The sequence below is a fragment of the Mesoplodon densirostris genome, chromosome 16 (assembly GCF_025265405.1).
Source record: "Mesoplodon densirostris isolate mMesDen1 chromosome 16, mMesDen1 primary haplotype, whole genome shotgun sequence".
Lineage (NCBI taxonomy): Eukaryota > Metazoa > Chordata > Mammalia > Artiodactyla > Ziphiidae > Mesoplodon > Mesoplodon densirostris.
In genome coordinates this window covers 19,205,682-19,231,498 of record NC_082676.1, presented here as the reverse complement: position 1 = coordinate 19,231,498, position 25,817 = coordinate 19,205,682, and the positions used below count along the sequence as shown (strand labels likewise).

The following is a 25,817-nucleotide window of genomic DNA, read 5'->3' as shown; positions in this document are numbered from 1 at the left end:
CCTTTACCCACTAGGCGCCTGCGGCGCCCCCCATCTTGCCCCTTGTTGTGACAATCAAAACAACCCCTGTTGAGAACCACTGCCTTAGACAGTGATGTGTCAGCAGCTGGGGGCTGGCTGGCAGGGGGTCTGGGGAGGAGCAGAGAAAGAAGGGGGGGCCACGAACCAGGCAGGGAAGGGGACCGATGCGTGCCCTCAGTGTCCTCTCGTTAAGCCCTTCAGGTACGGACTCTGACGACATTAGGACAAATGGGGCCAAACATGATCCCAGGATGAGATCCCTTTGAAGGGTGCCCAGCAGGACCCTGGCTGGGAGGAGAACATTTGCAGGAGATAAAGGGTTCTAGACTAGGCAACTTGCAAAGGGCACCCTTATTCCCATACTCTCTTTTCTCCTTTCAGTGAACTGAAGCAAGAGAGGATGACAGGGGGAATGCTACAGGAGCCTGGAACTCCCAAACCTATTTGGGAGCTTTAAGGGGACCTCGACTGGGAGGATGAGTGAGCTGCGATTTGCCTGTGACGACAACACCATCCTTCCCCCAAGAAGCCATCCCCCACTCCCGCACCTCTCACCCTTGGACCACAGTCGCCCAGGAAAAGTGGAAAGGAACTGGGATACTTATCCTGGGAGATAGGAAGCAAAAGGGAGAAAGGGGGTGAAGATGAAAGAATTTTGAGGTTCAAGAGAGATATACTGACAGAGTTCACAAAGGGGACCATGTTTCTCAGCGAGGTAACAACAAAGTAGAACTGGGTCTGGGGGTTTGAGGAAAGGAAAGAGGCATAGAAATTAATATTTACAAAATGTCCACCAAGTGCCAGTTCTGGGCAAGGCCCACTGCATGAGTTACACGTTCGGGTTTCACAGCATCATTCAATACCTATGTGCGGTGTGGGCATTACAATCTTTTTAGAGCAGAGGAAAGTAAGTTGTAAGGAGGCGAGGAATTTCTCTTTGTTCCCGGCCGGAGGGGCCTCCCCAAATGACCAGGGGCCCCAGGCATGGTTGGCGGGTCCCCCTCCCCACTTTGCTGTGCCTCCTCCCCTCGGCTCCAGGGCCCACAGCCTCTTGCTCCCCTTGCTTGCCTTCCTGCCTGCCTGCTCCACTGGACTGAGGCTGTCAGGGGCTGTGTTTTGGGTTCTGCATGTCCAGCATCTCCTTATGTGCCGGGCATGGGCCTGCATCCGCGAAGGAAGCAAGCAAGAGTTAATGCGGAGGCAAACAAAGAGCCACGAGGCCCAGCTGTGTGAGCTGAGGGCAGAAGCAATGAGCACACCCGTTACGTAAGTGCTTCTCCTGCTCTGCTCAGGCCCGGGAGGAGAGCGGGGCTCTTGCCTCCCCTGTGCTATATATAATCTCTGTTTTGGCAGAGGAGCTTGCTACAGTTCCACAGCTCACTCACAGGAGATACTCATGTTTTCTTAAGAATCCAGCAAATTTTCTTTGACTAGTGATGCCACAAAATAATAAGACAGACTTGGTGTAAGATTTAGACACTTTTCCCACATTCCCGGCATTCTTCTCTCTCAAAAACAGTGTTTCTGGTTCCGCTTCAAGAAGCAAAGGAAGGGTGAACAGGAGGTGGCACAGAGACAGCGTGCAACATCCCGTAAGTACAGCCTTTGGTGCTGGAACCTCAAGGCTCCAGTCCCAGACGGGACAGTGTTTCCCTTTGGTAACTAAACAGGGGCTGATCCATTAACCAAGAATATGTCCCCCGCAACACCTTTTTTTCTGGCCGCACGGCTTGTGGGATCTTAGCTTCCCAACCAGGGACTGAACCCGGGCCCTTGGCCGTGGAAGCATGGGGTCCTAACCACTGGACCGCCAGGGAAGGCCCCAAGAATATGTTTTTGATACAGAGTGGGCCAGGTTTGTTTCTGATTCTTTCTCACCTTCCTTGTAAGCCCTTAACCTAGAATCCATGACCTCATGACTATAGAATGAATATTTCATAGAATCATTCATTTATCCTGGGACTTAATTGAAGATAAGTTCTACTTAGTAAACCCCTTCTTTAGCTGTAGTAGATTTACCTGAAAAATGTTTTCTGAGACCTTTAAAAACATATATTTACTAAAAATCACCACATTAACTTCATGTTAGTCCTAAAAGGTTCTCTAATTACTGAAAGCCATAGTTCATTATTCTAATACAAGCTGTTATAACACATACTCACTTGAACATTAAAACATGACATCTCCTTTAAGTATAATCAGTCCTTTAAGTTTTTACCAATTTGGCTGGAACTTCCTCCAGATCAATTCTTCCAAAATGATGAATTTTTAAGAAATAAAATCATGAACGTGATGTTTTCATAAGATGACAGGTTAAGAAGAAAAATAGGCTTTTAAAATATTAATTTTATTAACATGAATACTAACATCTAAGTATTAGCAGAGCTATTATTTATAAGCATAGCTCCTATAGTGAGTATGTAGACATTGTGAGACTTGCTGACAGCAGGCAGCTCAGTCCTAGCAGGTTCTATTCCAAGGTGGCCTGTCACTATAGTGGGAGTCAGATAAACCTGAGTCCCAACTCTGACTCAGCAACTTCCTAGTGCAGGTCACTTGGGTCTTGGGTGATATATTCAACCTCCCAAACCTCAGTTTTCTTTTATAAAATGGAAATGGTATCAGTGTATATAGGGTAAGGTTCACTTCAAAAAGTAAACAAGACAGTCTATGGGAAAGCATCCTGGACAGGCATGTTGACAGTCAGGCAGAAGTCTCAGGCTTCCTGCCTCCTCACTCCCTGCACTGTCCCATCACCAAGGTGGCCCCTCTGCACGGTTTCTGAGTACTGACCTTCTCCTCTCGCCTGCAAACAGCTGCGGTGACTTCAGTGACCTACACCGCCTGCACACACACATGCCCCCTTCCCCCTATTAGCCTTTAGACACACAGGTCACCGTCTTCAGTGATTCCCTGCAGCATAAAGTCCGCCCACTTGAGCCTGGTGTCATGGTCCTTTCTTAGTCTGGCCCAACCCACCCTTTCTGAGCTCATGGTCCCTTGCAAACCCAAGTCTTCCCACTCCAACTCTGCCCATCGCCCTGCTTCAAAGCTCTTACACAGCCTCCACAGCCTACAGTATACACTCCAAACTGCTTCATGTGGCATCTGAGACATGTTATCTGGTCCCTGTCCATCTCCAGTTTCACTGGCCACCACTCCTTTGCCTCCTCGTACTTTATAGCCAAGCAATTCGACTTACAGTACCGGAACCCTATGTTGTCTCATCACTCTTCAACTTTACACACACTCCCCTTTTTGCCCAGAATACCCTCCTCCTCTCATCTATTTGGCAAAGTCCTAGAGGGTTTTCAAATGGCCCCACTTCTGTGACAGTCTGTCAAGTACTGACTATGTCTGGTACCTTTGTCTGTTACTGCACCTGCCACGTTGTAATTATTTTTCATGTTTCCTTGTAATTCACTAGACCACTATAAATATCTTCTTTGGGGGCTGAACCCAGGACTTGGTCCTACACAGAGCAGGCACTCGGGAAATATTTACAGTGTTGAGCCGAAAAAGCTTCCAAGCCGGTGGGAAGAGCCACGGAAATGCAGGGGCTGCGACCTACCAGAGCAGCCTGCCGCTGTGAGAGTAGGCAGTGGGAGAATTTAACAAAATTCCCATTGAAAATGGTAAAATGGTGGTGACTGCCAGAGCTCAGCAAAAGAAACCCTGTTTATGTGGTTATAACTCTAACAAGTCAATTACATTTACCTAAAGCCAGTGGAACTCCAAACTGTATTTTTCTCCCCATAGCTTCATTCTTTTATAAAGTTCCCTTGCTCTGTGCAACGATCGTGGGCAATCGCGTTTGCAGTTTTCGGCGATGCCAGTTCATGGCTATGTTTTTCTGTTCACTGAACTGGCTCATTTCTTCAGAACAAACTGTTCTGCACTGAAGCAGGAATTGGCTGGGTTCTAACAAAAAGATTGTTCCCCCTGACAGTGTTTTTGCAAAAGACCCAAGTCAATTTATAGCCAAGTAACAAAAGGTCAGAAAGGTTAGTCAAGCAATGGGCGTAATTCCTGTGTGTCACAGCCAATAAAGGAAATGGGTGGGAATAAATAGTATGCAATTTTAACCTGAAATTATTTGTGCAAAACTATTATTGTAAACTATACAAAGGGACCCATGGCTTCCAATACAAAGGATTTCCCACTCTGATTTTTCTTAAGACACATTTACTGTGGAAGAACTGAGATGACCTCGAATTCCTCATTTGCAAATGGAAAAATGTCAAAAACTTTTTCACACTAATTTATGAAAAAACTTGGTCACTGTTTTGAAGCCCCGAAATAGAAATATTCACATAAAAAATTAAATATCTCCCAGTTAAATCACAATTAAATACAATCTGCAGGGCTGAATTTAATACAAAATCTTTGCCAAAAGAGAAAATTAACCAAAAGAGAGGCTGAGAAAAGGGCTCTACAAAGGCCATAGTTTATCTGTTTTAATCGTGCTAGAAGTGTGACAAACTACTGCATTATTCAACAGGCATAAGAACAACAAGAAATGCCTGCCTTTAAAGCAGACACGAAGAGCTGACATCACAGCCAAGCAAACGGAAGACAGATGAGTAACAGCCTGCACTGGGCGGCCAACCAGGCCCAGGCTTGTGGGTCTGCGGAGTAAGGAAGCCTTTCAAATTTCAAGGCCGATGGAACCACCCCCCACAGCCCGTCCTGACGATGTCTATAGTAGCCACCATTTAAAACAACCTAATCGTCCAAAAGATGAATGGTTAAATAGAACACTGTCACAGTCCTGGACAACATGCTGTAAACCATTTCTCCCCCAGCCTCCTTGCTAAGTACAACTATAAACCCTGGAAAAAATACAAGAGGCAACCAAAGGAGAAGTCTGAAAGGGGGGAAAAGGAAGGTGAACAAGTTAGGGATCCCAGGGCTAAAGGAACAACACAGCAGCAGGGCATCTTATGACTCCCCTATCCAACTGAAGAAGGTGGCCCAAGCCAAATGTTTCCCAAGTCCCAGCCTAGCAGCATAAGGCAACTCAGGAAGGCTTATCCTTCCCTATGACAGAATGGGAGTTCTGCGGACAACACCAGGCCAGCTGGCAGCACCAACAAGGAGGATAGTTCAGGAGCCACTGATATTAAAACAATCTGGGAAAACACTCTCCCTCCCTGCAGGGCCCCCAGGAAGTACTCTTTATTCCAGCAGGATGAAGACTCCTTTCTTCCACCTGAAGGCACCAGGCAGCATGGCCTGGGGAAACTTCTTCCTTCCGTCAGATAGCACCAGCAGGGCCCAGTGGGAGCCCCAGCTGCACCAGATAAACGAAGCAGACCAAAACAGTAACAGCAAAGGCTCTGAAAAGTAAATCATCATTGGAATCACAGCCCACAAAAGTAGATCCCAACCTGTGTGCTAAAACTAAAGAGAGTGACTTCCTGGTAAAAACAAAAGGTTTAAATAGGACCCAGAGTTTCCTAACATAATAGACAAAATGTCCAGAACAGAATGGAAAATTCCCTTCCTACCAAGAACCAGGAAAATCACAACTTGAATGAGAAAAGACGATCAACTGACACCAATACCACGATGAATCTGATGTTGGAATCAGCTTACAAAGGATTTTAAAGCAGCCCTCACAAAAATGCTGCAACAAGCAATTACAAATTCTCTAGAAATAAATGAAAAAATAGAAAATCTCATCAAAGAAACAGAAGTTATAAAAAGGACCAAATACGAACTATAGAACTGAAAGACATAATAATAGAAATAAAAACTTGCTAGATAGGCTTAATAATAGAGATGACAGAGGATAAATAAAAATCAATGAACTTGAAGACAGATCAGTAGAGCTTACCCAATGTGAATAAAAGAGAGAAGACAGACTGAAAACAAATGAACAGAGCTTCAAGAACTTGTGAGAGTAACAAAAGATCCAATGTTCATATTATCAGAGTCCCAGAAGGAGAATAAAAAGAGAGGGGCTGAAAGAGTATTCAAAAAGATAATGGCTGATAATTTCCCAAACCTGGTGAAAGACATAAACCTACAGCTTCAAGAAGCTGGGCAAACCTCAAATAGATGAGCTCAAAGAAATCCATGACAAGACACATGATGATTAAATTTCTGATAATTAAAGACAAAGAAAAACCCTTGAAAACTGAGAAAAACAACCCATTGTCTGTAAGGGAACACCAATTCAAATGACAACAGATTTCTCATTTGAAACCACAGAAGCCAGAAGGAAGTAGCACAATATTTTCAACGCTGAAAGAAAAGAACTGTCAACCATGAATTCTATATCTGGGGAAACTATACCTCAAGATTGGAGGGGAAAAGACATTCTCAGACTAAGGAAAACTAAAAGAATGTGTAGCTAGAAGACCTGACCTTAAAGAATGGCTAAAGGAAGTTCTTCAAAGAGAAAGGAAATGATAAAAGAAGAAATCTTGGCATATCAGTTAGGAATAAGGAACAGAAAAAGAAAATGAGTATATACAATAGGCTATTCTTCTCCTCATGAGTTTTATATTATATTTAAAGACTGAAACAAAAATTATAATACCACCTGATGCTCAAGGTAATTATATTTAGAAGTGGGGATTAGAGGGACCTAGATGGAAGTAAGGTTTCCACATTTCACTCAAAGTGGTGAAACGCTGATACCAGTAGACTGTTATAAGTCAAATATGTATCTTGTAATACTCAGAGCAACCACTAAGAAAATGATACAAAGAGATACACTCAAAAACATTACAAGTAAGATAAAATCCTTTAAAATGTTCAAGTCACCCAAAGAAAGGCAAGAAAAGAGAAACCGGAAGCAAAACAAGTAATAAAATGGCAGATTAAAACCCTAATATATAAATAATTACCTTAAATATAAATGGTCTAAATACACCAATTAAAAAGTAGAAACTGTCAGAATGGATAACTATATGCTGTTCACATGAAACTCACTTCAAATTCAATGAGATAAGTAGGCTGAAAAAAGAGTGCTGTCCATACAGTAGATGGAATATCAATAGCTCTTTTAAATTGTGCTTATGGGGCTTCCCTGGTGGCGCAGTGGTTGAGGGTCTGCCTACTGATGCAGGGGACACGGGTTCGTGCCCCAGTCCGGGAAGATCCCACATGCCGCGGAGCGGCTGGGCCCGTGAGCTATGGCCGCTGGGCCTGAGCGTCCAGAGACTGTGCTCCGCAACAGGAGAGGCCACAACAGTGAGAGGCCCACATACCGCAAAAAAAAAAAAAAAAAAAATTGTGCTTATGAATAATTTTCATGATATAGGAAAATGTTTAGAATATTACATTTGATAAGATGTGATAATTAAATAAGTAAATATTTTCAAAACAAGACACAAAATGTATATATAGCATGACTTCACACTGTATGTAAACAATTTATAAATAAATGCCTCAAAAGAATGCATGTTATGGTACCACTAGCAAGAATCTCAATTATCTTCATTATGCTTTCTTATATTTTTCAGATTTCTACCATAGAATGAATGGCTTTTATAATCAGAAAACAACATTATGTTTTTAAAACTTCTTTTCAATTAAAGCAGTCTATTAAAGATAACTGCTGCGTTCTGAAGAACCTAGGGGCAGGACAGGAATAAAGACGCAGATGTAGAGAATGGACTTGAGGACACAGGGAAGGGGAAGGGTAAGCTGGGACGAAGTGAGAGAGTGGCATGGACATATATACACTACCAAACGTAAAGTAGAGAGCGAGTGGGAAGCAGCCGCATAGCACAGGGAGATCAGCTCGGTGCTTTGTGACCACCTACAGGGGTGGGATAGGGAGGGTGGGAGCAAGATGCAAGAGGGAGGAGATATGGGGATATATGTATATGTATAGCTGATTCACTTTGTTTTAAAGCAGAAACTAACACACCATTGTAAAGCAATTATACTCTAATAAAGATGTTAAAAAAAAAAGATAGTTATCAAAAAAGAAAAAAGATAACTGATGCTGCCTGGGGAGGAAGAACTAATATTTATTATCGACAGCCACCATTAACGTGGCTCTTTCTACTGGTGAATTGGCTGCCTCTCCCTTTCCTGCTCCCCAGAGGACCAAAGGTACAAGGCAGAGGCCTGAAAGACTCAGAAAGTGTTCTCTCTGCAAGCTTTGTACATGGGATCCAGGAGATGGGGGTAGGAAGGGGGAGGGAACTGACAAACAGGGACAGCAGAGCAGGACCGCTAGAAACCTGCCTCATGTCCAGTGGTCTCCAGAGTCACTGCTGTAGGTCTCCACAGGCCTGACCACCGAGTTGGGTCCCATGATTCTTCACTCCATCACCCAAGGCCACACGAGCATGTCTTGGTCCTCACAGCCCAACAGAGCCTAACACGAGGATCATCCCACCACGCTGGAGGCCACAGTACAGAAGAGGAAATTCTTCTATTTGATATTGCCAAGTCGGTATCAATTTAACACCCCTGTCTTCCTTTCTTTTTCAAAGCCTCTGTCTAATTTTATCCAGGAGCCCAGTGATAAGCTTCCTACTATAACAGACCCAATCCTTTTTCTGGCATTTCAAGTAAGAAAACTCAAAGTCATCTTCAATTCTTCCTTACCCTTTATTTGTATATCCAATCTACTATCATAAAGTAGATTCAACATGGAATGCAGAAGGTAGCAGATATAATGATTTCTAAGATTCCCTATCAGAGATTTGTAATTCTTTTACCAAAGATTACCTTTACCCTTTCTTAATGCAATGAATAAACAAACCCTCTTAAAGTCAAAGTCGAGATCTCTGACCAAGGCTCCTTCACGCATAAGATGCTTCCTTGTTGATTTAACAGGCAATGGGACCATTTCAAGACTTCCCACTGTTATGACCAATTCTGGAAAAGTTGTCTTTTTCTCTTACTGTGGACATGGAATCCCATCTCTATGGCCATACAGGATAACTCAAAGCCAACCTTGATTTTACAGCACTTTGCAAACTCTGCAGGACTATTTCAGTGCCTCCGCCTTTGCCATCTCCCATATCTAAACTACGCACGTGATGAGGTAACACAATTTTACAAATACTTGAGCACGTATTGGTGACCATGTTAACTTTTTTTTTTTTTTTTTTTTTGCGGTATGCAGGCCTCTCACTGTTGTGGCCTCTCCCGTTGCGGAGCACAGGCTCCGGATGCACAGGCTCAGCGGCCATGGCTCACGGATCCAGCTGCTCCGCGGCATGCGGGATCCTCCCGGACCGGGGCACGAACCTGTGTCCCCTGCATCGGCAGGCGGACCCTCAACCACTGCGCCACCAGGGAATCCCCATGTTAACTTTTTAAATAAACTTTTGATTTGCCTGTTGTCTTGCTTTTTGGGGGCTAGAGTGGAAAAAGCATGGACTCTGGAGTCAAAGAGTATCCCTATTACTTATTAGCCACATAACTTTGCAGCCTCTTCATCTATAAAATGGAAATAAGTATGCATACCTCTTATGAGGATTAAGTAATATATTACTTATAAAAGTGCCTAGCATATCATAGGTGCTCTCTTGAATCATTCCTACCTTAGTTTCTTTTTTTCCAACTACTTCTCGCTTATGATTTATGCTTTATGTTTTTATGGACCTAAATGAGTCACCTTAAATTCTTATGGAACAAAAAAAAGCAAATAAAAGTACAACATAAAAACAGTAGACACTCTGCTGGGAAGTAGGGGTGGGCACTGACTGGGAAGGGATATGGGGCAACTTTCTGCATAATGATACCCTCGTAGGAGTTTGGGTTACACAGGTGTATGCATTTGTCAAAACTCAGCAAATGTACAGTTAAAATTTAACTACAATGAAATGTACCAATCCTACCTCAAAAGAAAAAAAAAACTATAAACAAATAACGACCTCTACTTAGTGATAGGCATGCCGAAGCACTGAGAGGGAATGCATAAAAAATAGGATGGACAGACGGCTGGACAGAGGAACAGGAAGCACAGAGTAAAATGTTAATGGTCAAACCTGGTGGTGGGTGGATGGCTGCCCACTGTAAAATCCTTTCAATTTTGCAGTATGTTTGAAATTTTTCATAATAAAATGTTGGGAAAACATATGCTATGGAAAAGAATGGAAGGCACTCAATACACATTAGTTCTCTTCCCGAACCCTCTCCCTTATCTTCATTCATCCATTTGTTCATTTACCTGCAAATATTTCCTAGGCACACACCGCAGAATCGCCTAGTACAAGTTGCTTAACCCCAAGCCCTCTGAACACGTTTCCTCATCTGTGGAATAATAACTACATGTGCCTCATGGGGTTTCTGTGAGGATTAAGATGATAAACATATAACGATTAAGCTCAGTACCTGCCCTGTAGCTGGTGCTCGACAAAAGCTAGCTATGATTATGTCAGTATTACATAAAGAGCCCGGGCACTATAGTGTATTATTCTAGTAGCAAGTAGTGGCTAGAAGCCCTGACCCCTAATTGACTGCTTGGGTTCAAATTCCAACTCTACCACTTTGTAGCTTTGGGCAAAATCCTTAACCTTTCTGTGCCCCAGTTTCCTATTCTGTGAAAAAGGGATAAGTGTTCTCTATCATGGGGTTATTAAGACAATTCAACATGATAATATATACAAAATGCTTAGACAGTGGCTGGAACTGTATAAGCACTCAATCAATGTGAGCAAACTCACTATGTTGGATATTTAGAGAATATGAAGATGAATGTAATGCATAAGTCCCTGACACCTCAAGGAGTTGATTATCTAGGAGAGGAGAAGGCCATGTCAACAGAAGCATCACAAAGTGGTGCGTGATGTGTGCCACAGGGGGTGTGCTACTATGGGCTTGGGATACCGGAAAAACAAGACTGATGATAATGACCAAGGAAGACCAAGGAAGGCCTCAAGGTAGTGGCACTGGATGATCTGGAACCTGAAGGCAGAGAAGGGGAAGAAAAAGGTTGGTAATGTGAAAATACATGGTACAGAGAGCCTACTAGAACTTAATAAAAGATAGGTAGGGGCGGGTTAAAAGATTTGAGGCTGGAAAGAGATTGGGATCAGATGGCAGAAAGCTCTGCTGATGAATGTGGGCTTTGTTCTGCAAAAGTACTTTGAAAAAATGATCATCTATTCATATATTCCATGGATTAGAAGAGGTGAGTCTTCAAAATTAATTGTCGACCAAAAAAAAAATTCTTGAGTTTTCTATCTGATAAATAACGAATACTGCTAATCATTTATCCACTGCACTCTTTATATAAAGTAACTAAAAATTCATTACAATAACTATTTCACCAATTCACAGCATCTCTACTGAATAAGAAGGCCCAGAGCCTCTGGAAGGAGGGCCAGGGAAAAGCTTACTAACAGCGTTGTGGAATCAAGTTAGTTAGCACCACTCTAACTGGTTCATTGCTTTGAGGTTCAGTTTGGAATCTGACCCAAGAGATTAAATTCAGGAAGGGAGAAAAGTCCAGGCAGCAGCAGAGAAGGGCTGGCTCCCTTTGGATGCTGCCAGCTGGCTGCGCTGCGCCTCTCAGAGCTCGCTCTGCCTTGGTAAACACATTTCTGATGGCCGTAGGCACTGAGCAAACCCGCTAAGCCTTACCCAAGTGTCTTCAGCATCAGAGCCTGAGGGGAGCGGCCAGGGGACGGGGAAGGTTTTACGATTAAAGGCAGCAAATGCTGCTTCCAAAATTATGTAATTTAAATATATGAACCACCCAAGAAAACACCTTTTCTTTCTAGCACTATCGGAAGGAAATTAAAATAACATAAAACATATACAGTGAGGTTTTAAAGTTACAGGATTATCTACAGGGAAACTTTTATCTTGGCGTGTACCAGGCCCTTTTAGCGGAGGCACCTTTGAGTGGGCTGGTGCGCTGGCTGGCTCCGGCTCGGAGGCACAGTCTCCTGGCCTGCGGGCTCTGTGAGGAGCTCTGCTGTCTTGCTCCCCTGTGTTCTCAGGGTCTAATACAGTGCCTGGCCTGCAAAGGGTGCTCACAAAATCTTTGTTAACTCAGTAAGTAAATGATCTAGTCACCAGCTTTATAAGTTCAGAAATATGATTTTAGTTCACTGAGATTATTAAATTCTTAATTGAGTGGGGGTAGAATTGGTTTAATACCAACCAAACTCAATGGAGACACATTAGATCTTACCCCACCCCCCCATTTTAGAGGGGGTACAGCTTTCCAGGAGCCCCACTGCTTCTGAAACTTATGCAGAATTGTCTTTTCCTAACATGAGAGTACCTGGGAAACAGAATCCCTAATCAGGTCGTTGCCTGAGGAACAAATTTAGAACTTCTAAGAAGGTTTTCAACCTACGTATGCAGCAAGCCCAGCTTTGCAGCAAGCAGAATGTTTGCCCCAGGCCAGTGTGGCATCTCGCCTCCTGTGGATAGAGTGAGATGTACTCTGACGGAGTCCAACCCTCCAAATCCTTCCCAGGCTACATGCACACTCCCAATCTGGTGTCCCTTTGCAGCATTCTTCATTTGAACAAGTCATAAACCCCTCGCTTTTAAGATTTTTCTGTTTATAGGGCTTTAATTTGGCCTCTAATGACCAAAGAGGGACTTTCATCTCCACATGCCTCCAGAGGATCACTTGGATCTGGTCATCTCTGCATGGATGTGCACCAATTTTCAGGCCATTTTGGGCTCAGCAGCAAATGCTGAGCAGTATCTTCAGAGAACCCCAGGGTCCTAAGTGATACCCACCCATAGCTCTGTTTAAGACTGGTTTGGATTTTTTTTTTTCCCCAAGTGCAGTATTTTGCATTGTCTAATTTTCTATCTGCTTGGCCTCACAAAATTTTCAGAAAAATTTCCCATCAGCATAGCTTTTTACTACTGTACCCTTTAAAAAGGTCTAGGAAATTCAACATATCTGGAATGAGCCTCGAGGCAACACTGTGAGAGGTCATCATTAACAGTTACCCACTTGGAGAAGGGACCATAACTCTAAGCTTTCTTTCCTCTTCTTAAGACACTTTCTACCCAGAATCAAATAGTTTCTCTATCCCATGATGGCTTTTTACTTAAAAGAAAAATGAGATAGAGAAAAAAAAGAAAATTTTAAATTTTGAGCTAATTTTAGACTTATAGAAAAGTTACAAAAATAGTACAGAGAGTTTCCTTATGTCCCTGACCCAGCTTCCCCAAATCTTACATAACCATAGTAACTGAAGAGAACCAGGGCATTAATGTTGGCACAGTACTATTAACTAAACCAAAGATCTTATTCATATTGCACCAGTTTTTTTCTACTAATGTCCTTTTTCTGTGCCAGGATCCTATCCAGGATCCCCACTGTATTTCGTCGTTATTTCTTAGTCTCCTGTGGTCTGTGACAGCTTCTCAGTCTTCCTTGTTATTCGTGCCCTTGACACTTTTCAGAAGTATTAATCAATTATTTTGTTGAATGTCCCTTGATTTGGGTTTGCCTGATGTTTTCTCATGATTACACTGAGGTTATGCATTTCTGGCAAAAATGCCACAGAAATGATGTGTTCTTCTTAGTGCATCATATCATGGGGTTCATTGATGTTGCTTGTCTTATTACTGGTGATGCTGACCTTGATGTCTTGGCTAAGGTGCTTTCTGCACTGTAAAGTTACTATCTTTTCTTTCCTTTATAGATAATAAATAAGTTGAAGGAGTTGATTTGAGACTATGCAAATTTCTGGCAAAGGTTTCTTAAAGGATTACTGGCTCCCTCATTCACGAGCCTGCTCGCTTTCCTTAACAACTCCAAGAGGTTAGTTGATAGTATTTCCCCTTATTATGTTTGTCATGCAAGCACTCTGTTATTACTTTTTTGTTTGTTCAATGAGATTTATTTTTCTTCTACTTGTAAAAATAGCACATCTTCATTGTCAAAGAAAATATGGCATGTTGAAAAACATGGCTTTAGAGATTGGTACCTATTACGGACTGAACGTTTGTGTCACCCTCCCTCCAAATTCATGTTGGAATTCTAACCCCCAATGTGTGATGGTATGAGGACATGGGGCCTTTGGGAGATAATGAGGTCATCACAGTGGAACCCTCATGAATGGGATTAGTGCCCTTATCAAAGGGACCCTAAAGAGCTCTCTCACCCCTCTCCACCATACGAGGATACAAGAAGAAAAAGGCCATCTGCAACCCGGAAGAGGGCCCTCACCAGAACCCGACCATGCTGGCACCCAGCCACCAGGACAGTGAGAAAAAAATGGCTTCTGTTTATAAGCCACCCCTATTTTGTTACAGCAGCCTAAGCTAAAATAGCAACTCTCTATATAAATGTAGATATAGATATATAGATATCAGTGAACCTCTTTTCCTCTTTTTTTTTTTTTTTTATAAATTTATTTATTTATTTTTGGCTGTGTTGGGTCTTCGTTTCTGTGCGAGGGCTTTCTCCAGTTGCCGCGAGCGGGGGCCACTCTTCATCGCGGTGCGCGGGCCTCTCACTGTCATGGCCTCTCCCGTTGTGGAGCACAGGCTCCAGACGCGCAGGCTCAGTAGTTGTGGCGCACGGGCTTAGTTGCTCCACGACATGTGGGATCTTCCCAGACCAGGGCTCAAACCCGTGTCCCCTGCATTGGCAGGCAGATTCTTAACCACTGCGCCACCAGGGAAGCCCCCTCTTTTCCTCTTTTAATACCACTGGAGTCAGATACCATGGGCTTATTCATTAAGTCCCAGCCCCACCACGGACTTCAGGAAAGTTACTTAATTTGTGTGCTGGTTTGCCCAGCATCTGTTATTTGCTGATGGGATGAGCAAAATTAAATAACATTTTTTGGGAAGAACTATTCAGAAAGGCAGAGGTAAAAATTTTATGGTCTGTGTTTAATGGAAGTCAACTGAACACTGCCATGGGGAAGGTGAGGTCACACAGTAGACATCTGCAACTCCAGATGCCACATGTGGACAAAGGTTCAAAGTGTTCACTGCTGAATTCCTTAATGACAGGAAGGACTGCTACATGGTCCCCAGGATTTGCCTACTTCCAGTTTACCAAGTGAGGCTCCAACAGACTGTAAATTTATCACTTAATTGCGTGGCCCAAATACAATCAGGAAAAGGTTATTACCTCTCCCACTATTTTCCCCCAGAACAATAACAACAACAGGAACAGCTAACAATGGTGGAACACACGACTCGCACTGGACACTGTGCCTTCTAAGCCCGTTACGTGCACTGGTTCATTCAACTCTCATCACAGTCCTCGCTAGGAGGTATTATTATTGCCTCCAGTTTACAGATAAGGAAGATGAGGCACAAAGAAGTTACAAAAAGTAACTTGCTCAAGGTCACTCAGCTAGTAGCTGGTAGAGCCAGAATCTGAACCCAGGCAAGCCTAGTTCCAGAGCACAGGCACTTAGCACTATGCTCTCCTATTGTCAGAGAATGCAAGAACACATTATCATCTAGAAGAGAGAGACAGTCCACGAATTCAAGTTCGGGGGGAAGCTGAACTGAACAAAAGATTCACATGACAGATGGAAACCACTTCCAGAATGGAAAGACCTGAGAGAAGAAACAAGAAGGGGCTCTCAGGATCACACACATAATTAGCAATCAAAGTGGGTCACTAAGACAACAGCCTGGAAACATCTAAAAACAATGCGTAGAAAAGGACTCCAAGCCGACAAGTTAAACAAGCAGGTTATGTGAAAGGGAACCCAGCAGTTACTTTTGATTTTTTTTTTTTTTTAAGTAACAGAAGCCCAGAGACAAGGCGATCTAAAATATAAGACCTCAAAGGAAAAGAGATGAGTGAATCAGAATGCTTCAAGCTGTCATCTCTAAACAAACAAAATGATGTCAACCCCCTAGCCCAGATGCTCTTGTCATTCCTCTACCACCAAGATGTCTCCAAGAGCTGCGGTCAACGGCGCTATCTGCATTTCCTCAGCTGGTCTGACTCCCGTGTGAGCCGACCTCCACACCCTGTGGACTGAGCACGGTGGGATCACTATCAATTTTCTAACTGAGAAAACCAGCGGCTGAGCTTCTCCTTCTCCTTCTCCCGCTGGACCCTCTGGGTGAGTGGCCACTGCCCCTCGTAGGAAACCATCTCTTCCACACCACTCTTTTCTGCTTCTCCCCTACCTCCTCCTCTAGCACCAGCTTGGCATTCAGGCCTGGTTTGCAATCCCACTTACTAGCTTAGTAACAATGCCTTGGAGCCTTAGTTTCCTGGCCCACGAAGTAGGGTAGTAATAATTTCCACACACGGGGCTATTAAAAAGATAAAGTAAGCCATCTGAAAAAGCTCTCACCACCCCGTGCAGGACATGTATTACAGGGCTCAGTACATTTTGACTTCCTGTACATAAAGGCTGTTCTTGGCCAGGAGGCCAACCTAAGCCCTTTTTTCTGCCTACATGCTCTGACAGGGGGAACTTTATATCTATTCCATGGCTTTGACCTCCTCCTTGGAGCAAGTATATCTCACAACCTTTATCTCCGGCCCCTACACCTCAACTGAGTTGCGAACTCATATTTCCAATTACTCCTAGATATGTTTTCCTAGATCTGTTGACAATTTTTTAAACTCAGGAAGTCCTAAAATGCTCTGTGTCTCTCCAAAGTAGTCTCTGTGACCCCCTCCACAACATCCACGCCGTGACACAAAGTAGTCGATATTTCCACCGTCTGTTATTACCTTCCCTAAAACAAACAAACAAGAAAACCCTCTAAGTCATCCTCTAATCCCAATCTCACCTGAGTCAGGAACTAGTCTTTTTAGATTCTGCCTCAAAACACCTCTCCATCGCCGCTGCTACCACCTTGTTTAAGTTCTCATCATCTCTCACCTGGATGACTGCCACAGCTGCTCAACTGACTTCCTCCCTGCAGTCCGTGCTTCACATGACAGAGTTACCTTCCTAAAAACAGGCTTGAACAGAGTACTCCCCTGCTTTAAAACCTTTCTGGTGGGGCCGCAGAAAGCCCAAACTTGTTGGCCAGGCATTCGAGGTGCTTTGCAATCTGGCCCCAACATCCCTTTGTCCAGTCTCATCTCCAGTCACTTAGGTACCTTCAGGCTTTTGCCCATTCGCTTTATCCTCTATCCCGCAAAGCCCTACTGGCACAGTGACACTCAGCATTCAGGATGCCTTCGCTGACTCACCAAACATCATTCCCTCCCTCCCTGTGTCTCCAGGACACCTGACACATCACATCTTTCGCCATTGTGGGCTTGCATGCATGCCACCTCCTCAACCAGAAAGGGACCTTGAAGGCAAGGACAGAGCTGCCTTTCTCTTTGTATCTCCTGCACCTAATAGCACAGCGTCTGTCCAGCTCAGAGTGAGGCTTCAGGGCTGTTAACTAAGTTCATCAGGAATAACAAAATACTTATGAGTATCAGGCTGAAACCTAGAAGAATTAGTGCACCTCACAGAACAAATGTAAAATGCAAAGGGTAAAAATATCTGGGGTAGATGAGAAGTAGGAAGAGGGGATGCCAAAACAGGGAGAAACTGAGTTTCCTTATATGGAAGGAAAGGAAAGTTCCTGCTTTTGCTTTGATGATAGTAAATAAATTTAGGGAACAAATGTTATTTTTAGCACTAAGAGAATTGTTCACGTTTAAATTTTGTCTTAAAGTTAAAAAGAAGAAAAGGACACTCCATAAAACACAAGGTGTAACAGGAAAGAGACAACTAAGCAATACAAAAATTAAGAAACGAATTACACATAGAAAACTTAACAAATGCAAAAGCAACCATAAATTAAAGATGCTAAAATCACACATAAGTTATAGAATCTTCAAGATTGGTTGAACAGAAGACAAAATCCGACAACATTCTGCTTGAAATAACAGAGCTCTGAAATAATAATGAAATTAGAAAATATAACAAAATCACTGCACAAGAAATTTATAGACTATTAAAAAAAAGAACAGAGGACAAGCATTGCTTTAAGTATTGTCAGAAAACAAAGATTCTAAAATACTTAACTAGACCAACATCTTTGAAAAAATAAATAACTACAACCCCGCCCCCAAAGCAACTCACCCCTGATGGTTTATTAGTGGATCATTTCAAACTCTCCAGAAACAAACAAAACATATTATAGAAAACATATCTTAAAAAGGTCAAGATAGGGCCTCCCTGGTGGCGCAGTGGTTGAGAGTCTGCCTGCCGATGCAGGGGATACGGGTTCGTGCCCCGGTCTGGGAGGATCCCATATGCCACGGAGCGGCTGGGCCCGTGAGCCATGGCCGCTGAGCCTGCATATCCGGAGCCTGTGCTCCGCAACGGGAGAGGCCACAACAGTGAGAGGCCCGCATACCGCAAAAAAAAAAAAAAAAAAAAAAAAGGTCAAGATATAGGTTATCTAGTTCATTCTACGAATCCAATTCTAAAACTGGCAGAGAAAATGAAGAGAGAAAACTAGATGAAGCTTACTTAAAATTTATGCTCAAAAATTAAAAAAAAACAGTTAATAGAATCTAGGAATAGGTTAAAATTTTAAATTGTGTCATGTCATCAGATACCAAAAATTCATTTGTTAAACTCCAACAGATATTCTTAATTTTAAAATTCTAAAACTAATAATAAAGGTATACTTTCTTACCCTTTTTAGAGTATCTATTTAAAACCAAATGTCAACAGTATACTTCAAGGAAGAAATGAGACATGCAGTCATTAAAAACAGGTACAAAGTGAAGCAGCATTTTATCATCACTGTTAATTAATATAGGATCAGAAGTGCCTTCCAATACAAAGCAACATGAAAACGAATAAGAAATACAAATACAATAAAGGAAGAGGCAAAATTTTTAATATATATAACCCCGCTGTAACTTGCAAACCCAAAGGAGTCACTTAAATGTTACGATGAGCTTAAAGTGACCAAAGTCATCACCAGTATAGAAAAATCAACACTATTTCTGGTCCTCAAACTTGACCGCAGTGAAAATCACCCTGGCAGATTTTTTAAATGCCAATGCTTACAACTCACCCCAGACAAACTGCCTCAGCATCTTTGGTGGTGGGACAAGACATTAGTAATTTATAACACTTCTAAGTTGATTATAATGTGCAGCTAAGTCGAGATACCACTACTCTATACGTAATTATCTAAGTGTCTAAAAAACACAACACAAAACCATTTGTAATATTCGCAAATGGGAAGAGAAAGATTGCTGTAAGGCAACAGGAGTGCAAAAGAAGAAGCCCAAAAGGGGACATAGTTAGCTCCTGTGCCTGCAGTTCAGGCAAAGAGGCAGGCAGCCGCCCAAGTTATTGGACGGGGACATGACCCATGGCAACAATGGAACACTGGCAGCAAGAGATAATTAGTCTCAGTCCAAGTGCTACTGAAGTCAGAAGCATGCGTGAAGATTTAACAGAGGCTGAGGAGGTTCAAGATTACTTGCATACCTGTGCGAGGTTACATGTGAGATCAATTCCTAGAAATTCAATTGCTGAGTCAAATGGTATGTGCCTTTGAAAGTGAAACATTAATTTTAAAAGACCTTAAAGGTGAAATAGAAAAAGCATGATGTGTAGAATAAGCAAAACATCACATTTGATAGGTAGGAAGAGTGGAGTGGGAGAAAGGAGGGAAGCTGGAGCTAGGCGAAGTGGCTCAATGCTGCCAGGGGGTACGTAGGGAGACTGACATCACAGAAAATTCCTGGTGATTCCAATTTGGCTTGGCCTTCACATTCACTTTGCCCCCACAGCAGAGACCTGAAGGAGAAGGCAGCCAGGAGCCACGTGGCTACCTGGGAGGAGAAGATTCCACGACTGACTGAAGAACCATAAGGAGATCAGTGTGACTGACGCAGAGTCGGTGTGAAGGTGAGCACTAGAAAATGTGTGCACAAGTGCACTTGTAATAAACTTGTCTTATGCCGTTTTTAGTTTAGAGGATTGATATACAAGGCCATTAAATAGTTTTTACTCCACCCTCCAACTCAAAGTTAAAGAATGAGAAAACTGGAATATACCTTCTATCTAACAGTAGGCCTGCCACAATCCTCCATGAGACAGGAAGTTCCACAAGTGACAGTTGTGAGGAAATTCCCATGGGCTGGGTGCCCCAGACTTGTGGGGAGGGAGTGATGTTGCCATGGAGTTATCCAAGTCAGGCTGCTGTGCACAGAACTTCCATTATATACCAGCAATGACCCTGACTCCATTTCCTCCCCTTTCTTTCCAAAAAGTTCTACTCATTAAGGTTCTTAACTTTATGATAATGATAAATAAGGTAGTAAATTTCCTTTATTTAAAAAACTTTAACAAAACCCCTCAAAATCTAAGCCTGTGAGTGGCTCAATAACAGAATAAACTGAGTTCCCAACTCATATATGTACATACATATGTGTATATGTATATACATATATGAGTATATAACTTTACTAGGGCACATCTAGTTCATCAAGGGGAGGCTATGCCTATTTACATTAATTATTGGCCAGTCAGCTTTGTCTTTAGTATTAATTTTCATATTCCAGAGAGCAGTACCACACATCCTATAGCCTGAGAACATGGCTTGGATAATTTGGTATTCAAACCAGTGTTTTTCAAGTCAGTCATTTAATAAATCAGAAGTATGTTTTGCACTCAGACTAAAAAATTGACCTTGAACTAAACCTGCACATCACAAGAGACACAACACGCAACTCTTTTATAATACCCAATGGTCAACCTAAGATATAACAGGTTCCTATCAAGTGATCTAAGAAGTCACCTAAATTGTATAGTCAATACAGATATTTTTAGATTAATCCAAATGATTAATCCAAATGATTAAAAGAATCATTTGATCAAAGAGCTCAGCAATAAAAATCAAGGAAGGAGAAAATAAAGAATGTTTAACAGCAATACAAAGATTAAATACAGCCATAAAGACTTAGGCATGACAAACTAATGGTAATTGATATGGCAAGAAACCTAAATTCCCAAGTGTACTATTTACCCAGGAAACATACTTTTTCCTCACTTCCTTGGTTTCTCCAGTTTCTCTCTTCTCTTTGTGCAGCCCCATATGCATCTTTAAAGGTTCACTTGTTGCTTCTGCAGTTGTATCCAGTCCTGCAAAAGAAGCAACATATCCTCACTTCATGAGAAAAGAGATAGTGTATTCTAGGATGCTGAGCTATCCAATCTCATCAATCTCCTTTCCTAACTCATTTTCACCAGAACTATACACAAACAGAAAAACCAAGGGGGTGGGGAGAGTAAGAAGAGGTCACTGAAATACAAACTAGCAACTTTAAATGATTAAAAATGCTAGTAGTAACTGAAAAATATCAATGGAAAAAAGGCAAGCTTCATTGTCTCTGATGATAGATCAGAACAAGATGATTCATTAAAATCTCTTTCCACCAATGAGTTTCCATCTTTCTCTCCTGGCTAAGTTTGAGATGGCTTAGCAGAAATGATCAAATTAACTGATGTGCGGGACTTCCCTGGTGGCACAGTGGTTAAGACTCCTCACTCCCAATGCAGGGGGCCCAGGTTCAATCCATGGTCAGGGAACTAGATCCCACATGCATGCCGCAACTAAGGTTCACATGCTGCAACTAAGGAGCCCACGAGCCACAACTAAGGAGCCCGCCTGCCACAACTAACACCCGATGCAACCAAATAAATAACTAAATAATATTTTAGAAAATTAATTGATGTGTAGCCTTACAACTTCAAGGGTGAGTACCATTAAGGATGTGCTATTTTCTGATGCTCTTCTATTCAAAGCCCTGGGGTTTTCCTGACATGGATTCTAGAGGTACAAAAAAATGGTCTAGACTGAGTTCCGGGCTAAGGAGCTATGTTATCTTCATCTTTTGTCTCTGACCCTTATCCCTATGTCATCCCATTCTACCCAATGACAGACACAAGGTAGCTCTTGGTTAATGAATGAGACAGTAACTATGTTTTCAACAAACGACCAGAAATACTTCACATGATCTTAAAATTACTTGGGAAGCAGTTGAAAAACCACTGCTTTTGAGTTCTTTATTTCTTTCCCAAAGCATTCTCTTTGGTTGAGATGCCCAGTAAAATGGCCCTCAAGTGAGTATACCAGAGGGTCTCAGAACTTCAAACGGTGCACGGGTACACGAGAGAGTAGGGACTATGAGTATCTGAATGTAAACAAGTTTGCCCCTCGAAAAAGCACTCTGGGGACTTCCCTGGTGGTCCAGTGGTTAAGAATTCACCCTCCAGTGCAAGGGATGTGGGTTCGATCCCTGGTGAGGGAACTAAGATCCCACATGCCACGGGGCAACTAAGCCCATGCATCACAATTAGAGAAGCCACGCGCCGCAAGAAAGACCCAGCGCAGCTCCGAGTGATCTTTCCCCATCATTCTTAGGTCTTTAGCATACACATGTCAAGCTTTTACTCTGTGTCAGGCACTGTTCTAAGAGCTTTAACTACATTAACTAACTCAACCTTTATAACAACCCTATGAGGTAGATTCTATTATTCTAATTGCTCAGAGGAGGAGACTAAAGCACAGAAAGGTTAAGAAAATTGTGCAAGGAAATGCACTATATGCTGCCATTCACAGGCAGGGGCTCCTGGGCACACATGGTCTCGCAGGAAGCTGTAGTCTCATCTACCGATTTCACTTTCTTCTACTGCTCTTATGGTATAGTAGTAGCTCTATGGCTAAATTAGCTCTTGTTGGAAAACTGTCCTAATTATAATTTATTAAAAACTTTAAATTCTCCACCACTTAAAAAACTGACCTTTTCTTAATTTAAAAAATTATCCAGTGAACATCACAAAAAGGAACTCTTCCTAATTTTGTGGAAATCAGAAGCAATCATGATTTTCAGCTGTTTACATTCACCCACTACTTCAGATTATTACATTTATTCCAGATATTTTGCCATGCTTACCAGGTCCCTTCTAACTTTAAAATTTCAAATCCCTCACTCAAGCAAGGCATTTATTCTTTGCTCTCTAGTTCAGTTGATTGGGACCCGATGCTAATGATGCCAAAAGCTGTGGGTTCAATCCACTACAAACCACTTCGCTTTGTTTGCTTCAAGTCTGCAAACCCTTAGCCTGGATGGCACGTTGTGGGTCATGAGAGGAGCCAGGTGGACGCGTGCAAGACAACTAGCATAAACAACATCTGCTTGAGAAACAAGTCCACATACAACACAGGGGCAGGAGCCATGACCCTGAGGCAGAAGCATCAACTCCATACATAAAGAAAAGCTTCATGATCACTGGCAAAGCACTCCTACCTTTCTGAGTAAGACGCTCTTCTCAAGCTCAGATCTGTTTGCTAGAATCTAACTTAAAGTCCCTCCTTCAAAAAACAAAACAGGTATAAGATTAAAATAAGAAACTAAGGTTTTTAGTTTTTGCACAAGATGTGCTTGATCTGAAAAAAAAAATTTCTTATTCCTGACACCAATTCCACTTACAATAAAAAGCACTTGTAATGGCTTTCGAAAGTGTCACAGAAGTCTCTAGCAGTGCAACACAGCAAATCACCAGAAAAATCTTACTGCAATCCCATATGTATATCTCACATTCTTTAAAAATTACTCCTAATTTTCACAAAACCAAAAGCTGCTCCATCTCCAAATAATATAAAGTTATTTTAAACACGCTCTTTCAAATTAAATGAAGAGACCAAATCCTATCAGTCCAGATCACGTTTTAAAACAACCAAGGGCCTACTCAAGGTAGAAGTTTTAACAGCTTCCACAAATAAAAAAGAAAAGGCTATATTCCTTAATTGTTATTCTATGAAGAAACCCACTTGGGATCATCTGTCTTCATGTTTTCTTGCCCACAGCTGGAAAGAACTTTCCCAATGTACTAATGCTACAAAGCACACGGATTCCAACAGTCACAAGGTAACCATGACAGCAAACCCACAGTTATTTATGAGATCACAAAAACTATATGATGTAACTTTTTTAATTTGAGGGAAAATTCACATAACATAAAATTAACCATTTTAATGTGTACAATTCAATGGCATTTAGTATATTCACAATGCTGTACAACCCTCACCCGTATCTAGTTCCAAAACATTTTAGTCATCCCCAAATGAAACCTTGTACTCATGAAGCAGTCACTACCATTCCCCCTGCTCCAGCCCCTGGCAACCACTAATATGCTCTTTGTCTCAATGAATTTATCTATTCCGGATATTTCACATAAATGTAATCACACAATATGGGACCTTTTGCATCTGCCTTCTTTCACTTAGCATGATGTTTTGAGGTGTTTCCACATTATTCCTGCATCAGTACTTTACTCCTTTTTATGGCTAAAAAATATTCCATTGTATGGATAAATCACATTTTGTTCACCCATTCATCCACTGATGGACATCTGGGTTGTTCCTACCTTTTGGCTGCTGTGAATAGTGCTGCTAGGAACATCTGTGTACAAGTACTTGTTTGAATACCTGTCTTCAATTATTTGGGGTATGTACCCAGAGGTAGAACTACTGGGTCATATGGTAAGTCTATATTTAACTTTCTGAGGAACTGCCAAACTGTTCTCCATGGTGGCTGCACAATTTTACATTCTCACCAGCAAAGCACAAGGGTCTGACATCCTCACCAACACTTCATATTTTCCATTTGGGATGTTTTTAAATTATAGCCATCCTTGTGGGTGTGAAGTAGTATCTCATTGTGGCTGATTTGCATTTCCTTAATGACCAATGACGTTGCACATCTTTTCATATGATTGTTGGCCATTTGTATATCTTCTTTGGATAAATGTCCAATGAAGTCTTTGCCCATATTTTAATTGTGTTGTTTTTCTTTTTGTTGTTGAGTTGTTAGAGGTCTTTTTTTTTAATGTATCATGGATACTAGGCCCTTCTCAGATTTGTATATTTTCTCCCATTCTGTAGATTGTCTTTCCACTTTCTTAATAATGTCATTTGGTTAGGACCTGTGCAGCAGGGAGAGGAAGCACATCGAAAGGAGGGCCTCTTGAGTGTGGGCTTCCGGAGTGTGGAGCCGTGTGGCTGACAGGGTCTTGGTGCTCCAGCCGGGTGTCAGGCCTGTGCTTCTGAGGTGGGAGAGCCGAGTTCAGGACATTGGTCCACCAGAGACCTCCCAGCTCCATGTAATATCAAACAGCAAAAGCTCTCCCAGAGATCTCCATCTCAATGCTAAGACCCAGCTCCACTCAACAACCAGCAAGCTACAGTGCTGGAAACCCTATGCCAAACAACTAGCAAGACAGGAACACAACCCTGCCCATTAGCAGCAAAGAGGCTGCCTAAAATCATAATAAGGGCACAGACACCCCAAAACACACCACCGGATGCAGTCCTGCCCATCAGAAAGACAAGATCCAGCCTCATCCACCAGAACACAGACACCAGTCCCCTCCACCAGGAAATCTACACAAGCCACTGAAGCAACCTCACCCACTGGGGGCAGACACCAAAAATAACGGGAACTACGCACCTACAGCCTGCGAAAAGGAAACCCCAAACACAGTAAGTTAAGCAAAATGAGTAGACAGAGAAACACACAGCAGATGAAGAAGCACGGTAAAAACCCACCAGACCAAACAAAGGAAGAGGAAATACGCAGTCTACCTGAAAAAGAATTCAGAGTAATGGCAGTAAAGAGGATGCAAAATCTTGGAAATAGAATGGAGAAAATACAAGAAACATTTACAAGGACCTAGAAGAACTAAAGAGCAAACAAACAATGATGAACAACACAATAAATGAAATTAAAAATTCTCTAGAAGGAATCAATAGCAGAATAACTAAGGCAGAAGAACACATAAGTGACCTGGAAGATAAAATAGTGGAAAAAACTACCACAGAGCAGAATAAAGAGAAAAGAATGAAAAGAACTGAGGACAGTCTCAGAG

General features: G+C 42.2%; 1 protein-coding gene across 2 annotated transcripts in view; it reads right to left on the bottom strand.

Moving 5' to 3' along the window:
- Positions 1 to 25,817, bottom strand: part of ZHX3 (zinc fingers and homeoboxes 3) — a 121,308-nt gene that overhangs the window by 45,535 nt on the left and 49,956 nt on the right. For both annotated transcript variants that reach the window (XM_060120612.1, XM_060120611.1), the window contains exon 2: positions 20,927 to 21,029. The gene's annotated coding sequence lies outside the window, so the exon portion shown is untranslated. The remainder of the gene's footprint in view (positions 1 to 20,926; positions 21,030 to 25,817) is intronic.